This window comes from Carlito syrichta, unplaced genomic scaffold (genome assembly GCF_000164805.1).
Source record: "Carlito syrichta isolate Samal-C Ts95f unplaced genomic scaffold, Tarsius_syrichta-2.0.1 Scaffold301567, whole genome shotgun sequence".
Lineage (NCBI taxonomy): Eukaryota > Metazoa > Chordata > Mammalia > Primates > Tarsiidae > Carlito > Carlito syrichta.
In genome coordinates, this window is record NW_007245663.1 from 562,106 (window position 1) to 575,452 (window position 13,347).

At 40.1% G+C, this 13,347-nt stretch overlaps 1 protein-coding gene across 14 annotated transcripts in view; it reads right to left on the minus strand.

Moving 5' to 3' along the window:
* The window catches only part of TCF4 (transcription factor 4), a 391,888-nt gene that overhangs the window by 128,079 nt on the left and 250,462 nt on the right, over positions 1-13,347 (minus strand). The gene's annotated exons all lie outside the window — the stretch shown is intronic.

Genomic DNA, 13,347 nt, shown 5'->3' on the forward strand with positions numbered 1-13,347 from the left:
TCACCACCCCCCAACTGATTGTTAGGACTTAAATCAATGCAATAAAGCAAACAGCATCTGCTAGGCTGAAACGATGAAAAGAAAACAAAAACCCCAAAGAATCGCAGCCTAAGAAGCTATCACCAAGTTGATGAATTTCAGATTCTTTACTAAGTAGGAAGGAAGGTAGAAGATGACTCCCTTTAGAAAATATTTTTTAAATCTCTTCCGATGGCTTCCATTTTAATCTCCTCAAATCAACAGCATTTATGTAAGACTACTGTTTTCTTTCTCCAGACTTAGGCTCCTCTCTGAGAACTATTCATGCTCTTCCTTAACAAGAACCAAGAAGAGTCTCGTTTTGTGAACGCACACAACTTCCCCGGCTGATCACACGGGGGGTGAGTGTAGACTCTCAACTCCACTGAGAACCCCGCTTCTCTACCCTGCACGTCATGATCCTCCACGAATTTGCACAGCACCCACAGGAGAGAAAATGCCAACTGAACCAAGAGGAAATGCAAATCCTCACGCTGACTTTCGAAATGATAGAAATACTAGACATTCTAAGCTAACAGGAAGAAATCAAAGGACTTTAGAATGCCCTCTTGAGGACTATCAGAAGCCAAAACACATCCCCAAAGATTAAACATTCACCTGAACACTAGAAAACTTTCACAAATATCATTAACTCATCACCGTATGACAAAACAGCAAACGTTCAAAAAGGATGACATAAGAAAGATGAGAGAATATTACATTTTCTAGAAACTACATAGAAACTTACCCATCATCTATAAATCGCCTGATTATACTCTGCATTGGACACATTGTTCTTTTAATTATTCTGATATGCAATAAAACAAAAGTAGATAGCACCGTTTATATGAAGAACAAATTTACTGTTTAATAAAGAAATTTTAAAATTAAGTACTAAAAATCTAACTTTATCGTTACTTGTAATCAACTTTTACTGACTGAACTAATTGCTGTCCTTGATAAAGTACAGAATGTGTTTTCCCTAATCTAAATTCTAATCACCATGTCACTCACAACAGACTTAGGGATGCTTCACTAACACACTATTCACATGCAAAATACTCTAAATAGGCCAATTATGACTCTGCCCCTGTTCCCTGGTTAACCCGCTGAGAACTGAAAAATTTCACAAGGCAGTCACCAACTAAAACAAAGGGTCCTTGTTTTAAATTAAGACAGTCTTTTTGATTCCTAAATAGCTCAACAAAGTGGCATGTCTTCTAGTGAAAGCAGTTGGTCAAATATGACCCATAAGCTGGAGAATCAAAAATTCAAACCTCCCTTTCCACCGCCATATAGTGAAATATCATAAAGAGAACCTCTCTATTCTGAGAGATTTTTCTGAGTGTTGAGTGAGTAATATATAAACAACTAATCAGCTCCTGACAAGCTCGCCTTCACTGATTCCAGTTTAAGACTTTTTCAAGAGATGCACAATAAACATTACTTAAAATACAACTTCGCGGATGAGATTTTAGGCTGAAAGCACATTTTGTGTAATAAACTCATGGTTGGTATTTTAATATTTACCACATAAACACCGGACAAAACCAGATTTACAAGACAAGAGCCTGACATCTTCATGTTCAACTACTGTCTGCCTCTTCTGAACTCAAAATATTAAAACACTACACAACGACAAACTAAAACACAGAACTCATCATAAAAAAAGTTTCTTGAGGAAATTTAACAGCACAACGTCAAATAATGTCTTTATTCTTTTAGGAGTAACCTTCGAAAATTTCAACCTAAATTTTACTCTTGGCAATCCTTATTAACAAAGTCGGTATTTAATTCCTCCTCCAAATTCTCTTTGAAATTTCCATCAATAAGCCTGTGAATGATTTTAATTCTACCAATGAGTCTTCACTTCATTGAAAATAACAGTGTATTCTAAGCAAACATAGTCTCATTTCTTCATTTTTCTTTCTCTAAAAATATATAAAATATTCGGAAAAGGGCTGACCAAATACACTGAAACGTTTGCTTGTCTTTTTTAATGAGCTTAACTATTGGTTAATTCTTCTTGGTCCTGGCGACAAAGGTTTCCACTCCCAAGAAAGTAAATGCATTTAATAGGTCAACCTAAAAACAAACACACTTGCTATACTGTGTTTTAGCAGCATTCGCAACAGGACTGCGAAAAATTTTAAATGATAAGTACAAAATAGCTAACTGGCTGTGGTTGACCTTATTGTTCATTTAAAAGAAAATCATTTCATGGGCCAGTTATAAATAACCCATCCAACTCTTGCTATGCACCCACATGAACTATGTACAGCAACACAGTCCTAAGCTCAGACAGCACTTAAAAACTTTTAGTGACGCTTGCTAATCTTTTTATTTTTATTTTTTCACAAAGCAAATTCCTGTTTCTTTCTTTTTAGATGTGTTTGTTCCTTTTTCTTTTTCACTTGGACAATAGACTCATTCTTCTAAAGCAACAAAAATAAACATTTCCTCACACTTAAAGGAGCCCTAAACACCTCCTCAGGGAAAATGAAGATAAAAATATATGAGTTCTTATTATGGAGTCTACTTGTAACATGAACAATGACCATTTAGTATTGTTTGGCCTTTACGGCACATACTTAACTCTTTGTAGCAAAGAGAAAGATAAAAAATTTTCCACTGGCTGAAAAACCTGAGTTGAAGGATTTTTAAAAGTTAGTGGCACTTGATTTAGAAAGTAAATGAAACACTGCACACAACAGATCAGATGAGGCATTCACTAATATTACGAATTTGCCTACGAGGATCTATAGCCCTTAAGACATTTATGCTTAATAAAAGTCAAGTCTAAAAACTAAGTCCTACTTCCAAACTGGGCAAATTCACCCTTGCCCTAAACAGGATTATAATGGTTTTAGGTTTTTCACATTGTGCAAGTTCATGCCCTGCGGTTATTCTGGGTCCCAGGCGTAGGCTGCCCGAATCAGCCAGGAAACACTGGAAGCAAGATGTGGCATCTCACAGAGCCAACCTGTAAATCTTAAAGCCAGAGTTGAGCACTTTGCTTAACTGTCCACAGTGTGATGGAGCAAGCCCTCCCCCTTCTTCACTCCTCTTTTCTTCCAGAGCCAAACCATGTCAAGATTGAAAGCACCCTGTCCGCAGAATGCAATACACTGGCTTTGTCAACCAGGTTTAAATGTGTTGGAGTTCACCCTCTGCAGCCAATTCCCCAGCAAACAGCCAATTCTAACTTAGCCATTCAAATCCCAAACGCTGCGTTCTGTGCGCGCCCTTTTCCATTAAAATGTTTGTTTGTTTTACATCAGGTCTGGGTCTCGGACTCTCTTTCAGACACATTCTCAACCCTGTCCCTGTTCCTTTTAAAAGCAGAGAAGCTTCTTGACATCCTGGATCAACCAGTGAACTTTGCTCATGCAACCAAGAATGCAGACCATGAATTACAACTTGAGCAACAGGAAAGCAGCATATAACTCAGATTAGATTTATAACTGAATGGTAATCAAAAATAGAACTCAATGCTTGAAGCTTAAATTATCAACTTTTTTCTTGTTGAACTAAAATCATCTTGCTCTGAACTATTATTTGATTTCAGTCAGCACTTTAGATGTAATGGGTGGGTGGTACATTTCTAAAAGGAAGATTATATTTACCCTTAATTATAGATATGAGTGAGATCAGAGTACGATGAATGCTCCTTTTTGGGCTTATAATTAATTCATCTAATAGGTGAATGACCTTGAATTTCAGAGTTGGAAACTGGGAGAAGAGAAAAAGAAGTAGGAGAAGGGGAAAAAAAGAATCTCCAGAGAAAAGTGAATGTGCCCCTGGTTTCTTAGGGCTTTCTCTGATTTTGCGTCACTCCCATTACATTGTGATCCGATATCAGACACAACATCTTGGGGAGAGGTTGCAGAGCAGAGAAAAGCGTCTCAGATGAAACCAGATTAAGCTCCTTTTCTGAACTATTGCCAAATGCTTGTGAGTCTAATTCATGTTTGGGTATTCTAGTATTCACACAGCTGCAATTCCATTCTTTCATCACAAACCTAAGTGATGTATGGTGGCTTTGTATGGCAAACTGACTCTGGGAAGCCAGGAATTTTTTCATGTTCATATGGAAATAAAATTCGAAGCCATTTATGAATGCTGGAGATAGACACAGGTACCTCACAGACTCTTCCATGTGAAGTGCAAAATGCACATGGAGAGAGATTACAAGTTAGATTTGTTTAAAACACCTTATCACAACCGAGGTCATTTCTACATAGTTAATTCTGCACAGAATTGGGTTTTCAAAGACACTGCTGAATAAGATTCCTATCAGCCATGGGGAAGTTTCTGTAAATCCCTGTCGAATAGCTGCTGCTGAATTTGCCATTTTGACCACAGAAGAGCCATTGCAAGAGCAGGAGGGGGCGATAATTTTGCTGCTGCTGGCACTTACTCTGCAACCTAGAATATATCTCGCACCAAAGGGCAATGAAGAACACAATATTTCCACCTGTCCACTTCTGAACTTCGAAGCTCAAAACTGAAGGTCAATCTTTGGACAGTCTTGACTCTTGATCCCGGCAGGTCTAAGAGTACACACTTTATCGTTTATTCTGATTTCTGTCTGATGCTTGGTTTCAACAAAAGAAAACTTGGGAAAGACAAGATGGCAAAGATAGCTTGCAAATCAAGGACTAACAGATTGTTATTGTGCTGTAGAGAAATGCAAATTATTGAAATTACCATTTAGCAAATATTTGATAAGGGCTTTGGATCAATGTGGGTTTTTTTTCTCTATTTCTACCTTACACGCGTTATACACGCTGTGTTCGTAACAAGTCAGAGGAGAATTCAAGTAAACCAAGGAAAGAGGAAGGACACTGAGGCCAGACCAATCATGTGGAACGCTACCTCAAAAGCATATAAACAATGTGATCGGGGTTGCCGATGTAACTGCTACTTTCAATATTTCAATATTTCAAAGAAACTGTATTTTCCTCCTCTGTGAAAAGGGCCTAATAAAAGCTCTATCACAAGGTTACCAGCAGTACATGAAACAACATTTGTGAAATGTCCAGCAGAGCTGGTGTCCAGTGCAGAGTTCATCCTCTTCCCTCTGTTCCTCCTAACACTGTCCCAATCCTCTGACTGTCATTTAAAAGATGCTTCGAAAGTTGTGAATGGTCACCAGTTAGATCCTTTACTTTCAGATAAAAAGTACAAACTGTGATGATAATTTCGAAAAGTCACTATAAAAAACTGATGAAGAGTTGAATATAAGATAAGCATAAACAATAATGATAGTCCCATGGCCTAGAGCTATACTGGCAACAAGCAAAAACTAATTATTTCATATTTAATGAAGAAACTGTCCACCCAACTTGATAAATTTAAGTGGCCATTTTTCTGGAACTGCCATAAGGATTAGTTCAGTGGTTCATTTAAATTTGCTTTTGTAGGTGTAGGAAACTGCTACTGTTAATTAGACTACAGGTGATATCAAAACTAGTTACAGTTAACCAACTAGTATGCAAAAATAGGAAATGTATTATATGTGATTGAATTTTATAAAGCATGTGTTGTTAAATTCAAATTCTTATTACTGTATTAATCACTAGTAAATATGCTCCCTCAATAAATATTGCCTCAAATACGGTTCAATTTATGTGTTTTGCCCTTCGAAGACCAATTACAGGCATTCAATGAATGTTTATGTGATATTTATCAAGTACTGTTTTTTAAAAAAATCTTTTACTTTCCCCATGACATCACAAAAAAATAAATGAATGCATTCCATAGTTTTGGTTGGAGAAATGTGCATAATTCCCCCAAAATTCAACTGGCCTTGATCAAAAATACTCATTTAGCAGTCATTTTATTTCACTAAACATTCAAAATTTCAAATACATTGTCTTTCCTTATAAAGAAACACAACACCTCATATTTAAATGTTATAATGTTATGCAAAGGTTGCCATGGTAACTATTACTTAATGTATGACAGAGTAATAGTCAAGTAAAAACTCATGCATTTTGGTATGAAAATTACAACTGCCCAAGGGTTGGCAAGATTTATGCATGCACCTATCTGACTACCTCTCATGTTAAAAAAAAAAATACATATTTATTGTATACACTAAAGTGAGGAAGTTTTATCCATGGCTTCTGAAAATCCATTCTCGAATCCCAGGTCACCTATTCCATATTAAAAGGGGGATTACATTTGTTGGTGGAAAGTAGACATTTAGCAAAAAGAAACATTAGAGTAATCAATAACATACAATAAAGGTTGGATTTGATGGAATCTTATGTAAACAATACAGAATTTAAGATAACCACCTTCTTGTCATTAAGCTCCTTCTTACTTCAGGAAGTTTATTTAATATGTAATCCAATATATAGTAATTCGATATGCTATAATCACTACTTGCCTTAAAATGCTTCTCCTCAGCGATTTTGTGCCAAAGTAAAAATAGAACAATTTGAATACGACCTGCTAACATACTAGAGAATTAGCAACACGTTTCCTATAAATATAAACATGCAGCTATAATAAATGTGCTCAAAATCATATTTGGCCAGGTTGATATTTTAGTAAAATAAAGGAGTATGAAACTACCACATGCCAGTCTTCATCATATTGGGTGGAAGTTCCATTTAGGGTGGCTATAAATGTCTGCTCCTCTGAGCAAGGATCCACAAAAAGCATTTTTCTCTGGATTGGCACCCCTAGAGGCAGGGGCCAAGGTTATGCTGATCACCCAGCAACCCACATAGGTGCGCAATGATTGTCTAGTGGCCAACCCTGTTCAATATCGCTAAAATAAAATGTCCTGAGAACTCTCTGCACCTCTAAGTATGTAAGGTGATGCGTGTACCACACAACAGGAAGAGTTTGAGATTATGTGGAGCAGTAAATTCATAATGCAATCTGCAAATCATTTAAGTCCTGACCATCCTTCCAGAGCTGTGCACAGCTTTAAGGGGGGCTATTCTCAATGTGCATCCGTGCTTTACCTCCCAACATGTTCTCTCTTTCTTCAACACCTGATCAAGAAAGTAGGGTGAGGGCCAAACTAGCCGACATGCTAACTAGAAGAGGAGATCACTTATTCGTGTTCTAACTTTCTACAGTGCCTAGCACAGAGACCTGCCATGGCAAATGTTCACCGAACATTGAGAAGAGCGCAGAACTACCGCTTAGATCACACATCCAGGACTCTGAACGACTGCACTTTTGTTTTTGTAGCACGAATCTTTCCTTGGTCGTTCCAACTACTGTTGCTGCGAATAATAATATCTACAGTGTCAGCGAAAATAGTCACAGTACGAGGAGCGGGAAGATGAAAGTGGATATGAGAATCGTGGCAAGGTGAGCAGGTGTGGCAGAACCAGCAGCAGCTTCCAACACTAAGTGTCTGCTGAGTCCCAGGCCCAGGTGCAGATCCTTTACATGCTAACAAGGCAAATGCCACAACCCCCAACGTACAGATGGGGACATTCAGAGTGGCTGTGTGACCAGACCCATACCATGTGGCTGGCAAGCAGCAGTCGGGCTGAGGATTCGGCTAGGCTTGACTGCAAAGCTCTATGCCAGGCAACTGCTCCACACTTCCTCCCTCTTTTCTGCACAACTGGTTTTTCTTCCCTACCCCCTTCCTCGCCCCAATCATGAGAAAGCTCCTCTTCAAGTCGAGAGTTCATCCTAACATTTACTCCATGGGAGCCCGTCTAAATCCATAAGGTCAGACTGGCCTGGGCTTAAGTGCCACCTATCCCCTGGATAACCTTGGACAATCTAACCTTGGTGGGCTTCCGGCCTCTCACCTGGGAAATGGAGCAATAGTGCCCACCCACTTAACAATGAGATCATGCAAAGTGCTTGGCCAAGTTCCTAACACTTACTAAGCCTCTATTAACGGATAAGAAGTGTTACATACGCTGTGTATTTTCAAAATCTTACTCTATGCTAATATAGTATCTATTCTATTACATTATTACATATTTTGGAATGAAATTACATTGATGTATGATACATAAGTAATGCACATATCTGCTATCTACATTTGTAATGGGCCAAGAAGGCGTCAGGCTACAACACGGCATGCCCTCAGGACAAATGAAACTCAAGTTCTGGAGTCTGACCCACCCACCTATGCCTCTGTTCTCTGCAGCTGCCTATCATTCAGTCGTAATCTTGATTTCACGGTGTGGTCAAGCATCTTCTCTAAAGCGGTTGAAATTATTTTTCTTTATTAGGATCTCCCCTTCACCGCAGTCTCCTTTCATTTCCATCTTCCTCCTTCTAGACTTCTCCTCCCACTTAATCTGAAAAAGTCATCTGGCGTAACATTATGGCACTGTTACAATAAGTAACTGTCGATGCATCTGATTTCTCATTTTTAATCTGTGGGTTCTTCAAGGGTAGAATGAGAGCGCCAATCATCTTTGTATGCCTGGCATATAGCACAGTGGGCCCCAGTACACAGTATGCCCTCAGGAAACACCAACTCATTAAATCGTTAACTAACTATGGAATATGTTTGCCATGACTTCAGTCCTTACTATTATGAAGACTACTTCTCCCTCTCTGTTCCAGCAGACATGTGACTCCCAGCCCCCCATATTCAGTCTTGTCCTCCGTTTTTTTCCTGTGCCCCTGGAGTGGTTTTCGAGACTATCACCTCATGATGGATTCAGACAAAAACTAAAATTTGATCCTTAACATGCAAAGGCTCAACACATCTCCTCCACAAAACTTCTGCTGCTTCCTAATTATTCTCTCAGTCCTTTAAAGTACATTACAGACTTGTATTGTCTGCGAAGAAAATTCCTGATGGTTTACCTCTGTTGTCATCTATGACTGGTTTGGCTGAAAATGGTTAGATTTCCCTAAATACACTGGGTTATTAAATTGTTTATCATTCACCCAAAGGGCTAGGTTGCAGAAAGAATTTGCAACAGCTGGGATAATGCAGACACCACCCAGGAGAAACAGATTCAGGAATACCATATTGCAGAAAAGACATGGCAGGAGAGAGAAAAAGGACACAAGACATTTACTACTTGCACTCTACTTGATCACAGGCTAACTACTGATTATAGGCTGGGTCAGATACAGTCAAAACCACAGAAATGGCCATAGTAGGCCAGAGACGGAGATTAGGATAGCAAGACAACAACTTAAGACCTGAATCTCAACCCAGTACAAAGTTTTGCTTTATTTCTTCACAGGAAGCAGTATGTATGGCCTAATCCTTCTTAGCGTATGCATGCACTAATCTGCCTTCTTGACTATGCTGACTTTTCCAGAATGGCACTACTCATAATATAAGAACAATGTTCTAAGAGAGAGGTCAACAAACACTCTCTTAAAGGACCACACAGATAATATTTTAGTCTTTGCTGACTATATGAGCTCTGTTGCAACAACTCAACTTTGCTGTTGCAGCATTAAATCAGTCAAGCTTAATGTGCACATAAACAGGTCAGGCTGTGTTCCGATAAAACTTTATTTATCAAAAGGGGCTGTGGGCTGCATTTGGCCTCCAGTTAAAACTTGCTAATCCCTTTTTTTGTTGTTGGTTGGAGTCTCACTCTGTTGCCCAGGTTAGAGTGCAGTGACATGCCCACACTCACTGCAGCCTGGACCTGCTGGGCTCAAGGGATCCTTCTGCCTCAGCCTTCCAAGTAGCTGGAACTACAGGCACACGCTACCACATCTGGCTAATTTTTTGACTTTTCTGTAGAGATGCGGTCTCACCAAGTTGCCCAGGTTGGTCTCGAACCCCTGAGCTCAGGTAATCCTCTGGTCTCTGTCTCCCAAAGTGCCGGGATTACAGGTGTGAGCCACCACATCCAGCAGGTAATTACCTTTTCTAAAATGAAGGTGTAAGACACAACCACAAAGTTCAATTAGGTAGAAATGTCATGAGATTTTATACATCATTTTAGCTTTTACCCTCCTTGTTACCCCAGTCCCACTTCAAATATTCATTACTGCGAACTGAATTGGCCTTCTAAAACCCAGAGCCAGGCCAGGCGCGGTGGCTCAAGCCAGTAATCCCAGCACTTTGGGAGGCCGAGGCAAGGGGATTGATGGCCTGAGCCCATGGGTTTGAGAACAGCCTGGACAACATGGCGAGACCTCATCTCTACAACAGATCAAAAAATAACCCGGGCGTGGTGGCATGTGCCTGTAGTTCTGGTTACTTGGAAGGCTGGGCTGGAAGGAACGCCTGAGCCCAGCGGGTCGATGCTGGGGTGGCCATGAGCATGCCACTGCACTCCAGCCTGGGCGACAGAGTGAGACTCCGACTCGAAAAAATAAAATATAAATAAATAAATAAATAAAACCCAGAGCTGCTCCTGCTGGTTGCCTCAAGCAGGAACACCGTCAGAGCTGACAAATATTGAGCCCTCACCCCACCCCATGGTCAGTCTAGCCCAATCCACCTTCCAGGCCTCTCTTTCTTGCCTCTTTCCCACGGTTATCTACTAAGATGCACCAGGCACCTTTAAGAGCCAGTCACTATCTGGGCACTAGGAATCTAAAAACTCCCGGTCCACTTCTTCCCATTCCGGCAGCCTAAATATATAGTCAGAGTCACATGGAATTGTTTGTGCTTCCTTAATCACCCTTCTGCCCTTTCAAACCTCTGTGCCTTGACAAAGACTGAGAGGTTCCTCCAGGAGGCAATGTCTTCCCATTGCCCATAGATAAGCCATTTCCAAACAACCATGAGGGCTGCAACTACCTGTCATCTCCCTGAGCCATCGCCCCCGACACACCTGAGGAAGTCAGGTCCCCCCTATGCCAGGCTTTGGCATTACCGGCAGATGTGGTGGGGAATTTCTTCACTGCTGGGTCCCAAGCACTAGCACGGAGATGCCACTCAGTACGTGACAGCGATCATACAAACACCAGCCAGTACCTACACAGTGCTTGGTATGTTTCAGGCTCTGGTGGCTGTATCAATTCACTGAAGCCTCACAACTCATACAAGAGCAGAGGTCACCCAACACTTTCTTAAAGGACCACAGAAACAATATTTTCGTCTTTGTCGGCCATATGAGCTCTGTTGCAACAACTCAGTTCTGCTGTTGTGGCATTAGATCAGTCATGCTTCATGTGCAAACAAACAGGTCAGGCTGTGTTCTGATAAAACTTTATTTATAAAAAGGGGTTGTGGGCTGGATTTGGCCTCACAACCTCTTAGGAAGGGATCTTACTAATCCCACTTTACAAATAAGGTGCCCTGCGACAGAATTAAGCCAAGTGTCTACCCAAGATTATTTGAGAATATTGGAAGACACATGAAGAACCAAACTGTGTCACATACGTTGACGTTTCTTACATCGTTTGGACTCTGATGTCCTGGGAATCTCACATCTGAAATTTAACAATCAATTCATGCTCATCCTTAAGTCATGTGCTTGGAGCCTCCTGACCGCCCTCTCCTCTCTCATCTCTGATGACAGTCACCTTTGGAACTTGAGCTCTATTCAAAAGAAAATGGCCAGGGGTGGTGGCTCACACCTGTAATCCCAACACTTTGGAAGGCTAAAGAGGGAGCATCACTTGAGGCTGGCAGCCTGAGACTAGCCTGGACAACATAGCAGGATCCCGTGTCTACAAAAAATTTAAAAATCAGTCAAACATGGTGGTGCACGCTTGTCGTCCCAGCTACTTGGGAGGCTGTGGTGGGAGGACCACTTGAGCCCAAGAGTTGGAGGCTCCAGTGAGGTATGAGTGTACCCCCGCACACCAGCCTGGGTGGAGACAGAGTGAGACTCAGTCTCGAAAGAAAGAAAGAAAGAAAGAAAGAAAGAAAGAAAAAGAAAGAAAGAAAGAAAGAAAGAAAGAAAGAAAGAAAGAAAGAAAGAAAGAAAGAAAGAAAGAAAGAAAGAAAGAAAGACAGAGAGAGAGAGAGAGAGAGAGAAAGAGAGAGAGAAACAGAGAGAGAGAGAGAGAGAGAGAGAGAGAGAGAGAGAGAAAGAAAGAAAGAAAGAAAGAAAGAAAGAAAGAAAGAAAGAAAGAAAGAAAGAAAGAAAGGAAATCATGTACCTGACCTCTGAGCACCACTGTCCCCTCGCCCCTTAAACAGTGATTGTTCTTCTTTTAAACTCCATTAAGAACTCATTCCATGGAAGCTTTCCTCTGTACAATAACTGCCCTCCCAATTATTCATCTACTCAACACTCAGACATCTAACCTCATAAGCAGCCTTAAATCTTTATGACAAAGATGATATTAAAACAACAACCAAGCAAATAGCGTTAGAACAGAACTGCAATCTTTAAGCTTCCTCAGAATTGTAGAGCATTTGCATTTATAAATATTCTATTTTCTCTCCATGTATGTAGGACAGGAATATTCTTATTATGTTTTCTCATATTTCTCATTATAAATATATTTAGATATTCAGCATATGACACTGACTTGAACTAGTTCACAAGCCCGTTTAACAAAAATCATAAAAGGATTCAGCAGTACAAACACTGCTAAGAGACAAAAGTCATATTGTGTATCAATTTTCAAAAGAAAATCTTTTCACACAAATATTTCCCAGAAAAGTACTTACATAAAAATAATCAGATGACTCGATATTAAAGGAGAGTTTTAATGCAGATCCAAACAAATTTCAAAAATGTTGAAAAATGGGTGTGTTTGGGGGGAGACAAGAACTCTAGAGTTTATCTAGAAAATTTTTTGTTGCTGTTGCTTTTTTTGTTTGTTTTTTTGAGTTGGAGTCTCACTCTGTCGCCCAGACTGGAGTGCAGTGGCCGCTCCCGGCCACCGCAGCCTCAACTTGCTGGGCTCTGGCGATCCTTCCGCCTCAGCCTTCCGAGTAGCTGGAACTACAGGCGCGCGCTACCATGCCCGGCTAATTTTTTTTTTTTTTTTTTTTGATTTATTGTAGAGATGAGGTCTCACCAAATTGCCCAGGCGGGTCTCGAACCTGCGGGCTCAGGCAATCCACTCACCCCAGCCTCCCAAAGGCACGGGATTACAGGCTGAGCCACCGAGCCCGGCTTATCTAGAAAATTAATGCATGAGAACAGATGAGAACAATTTTACAAAGGAGTAAGTTGAGGATATATTTATTTATTTGAAGCCATGTAAATTAAAACAATGTATTATTGCTGCCCATCAGGAAGTATGATAAAGAGATTTATGGAAAAGGTGTCATTAAAAAAAAAATCAGTGAGAAAATGATAAGTTGTTCAAGAAATGATACCAAAAATTGGTTTACCATTTAAAAAATTGGACTTTTTTGCCTCACACTTAATGCAAAAATTAATTTAAATGCTAAAGTAAAAAACATGAAATCAAGAGAATAAAACATAGGAAATGGGTTTT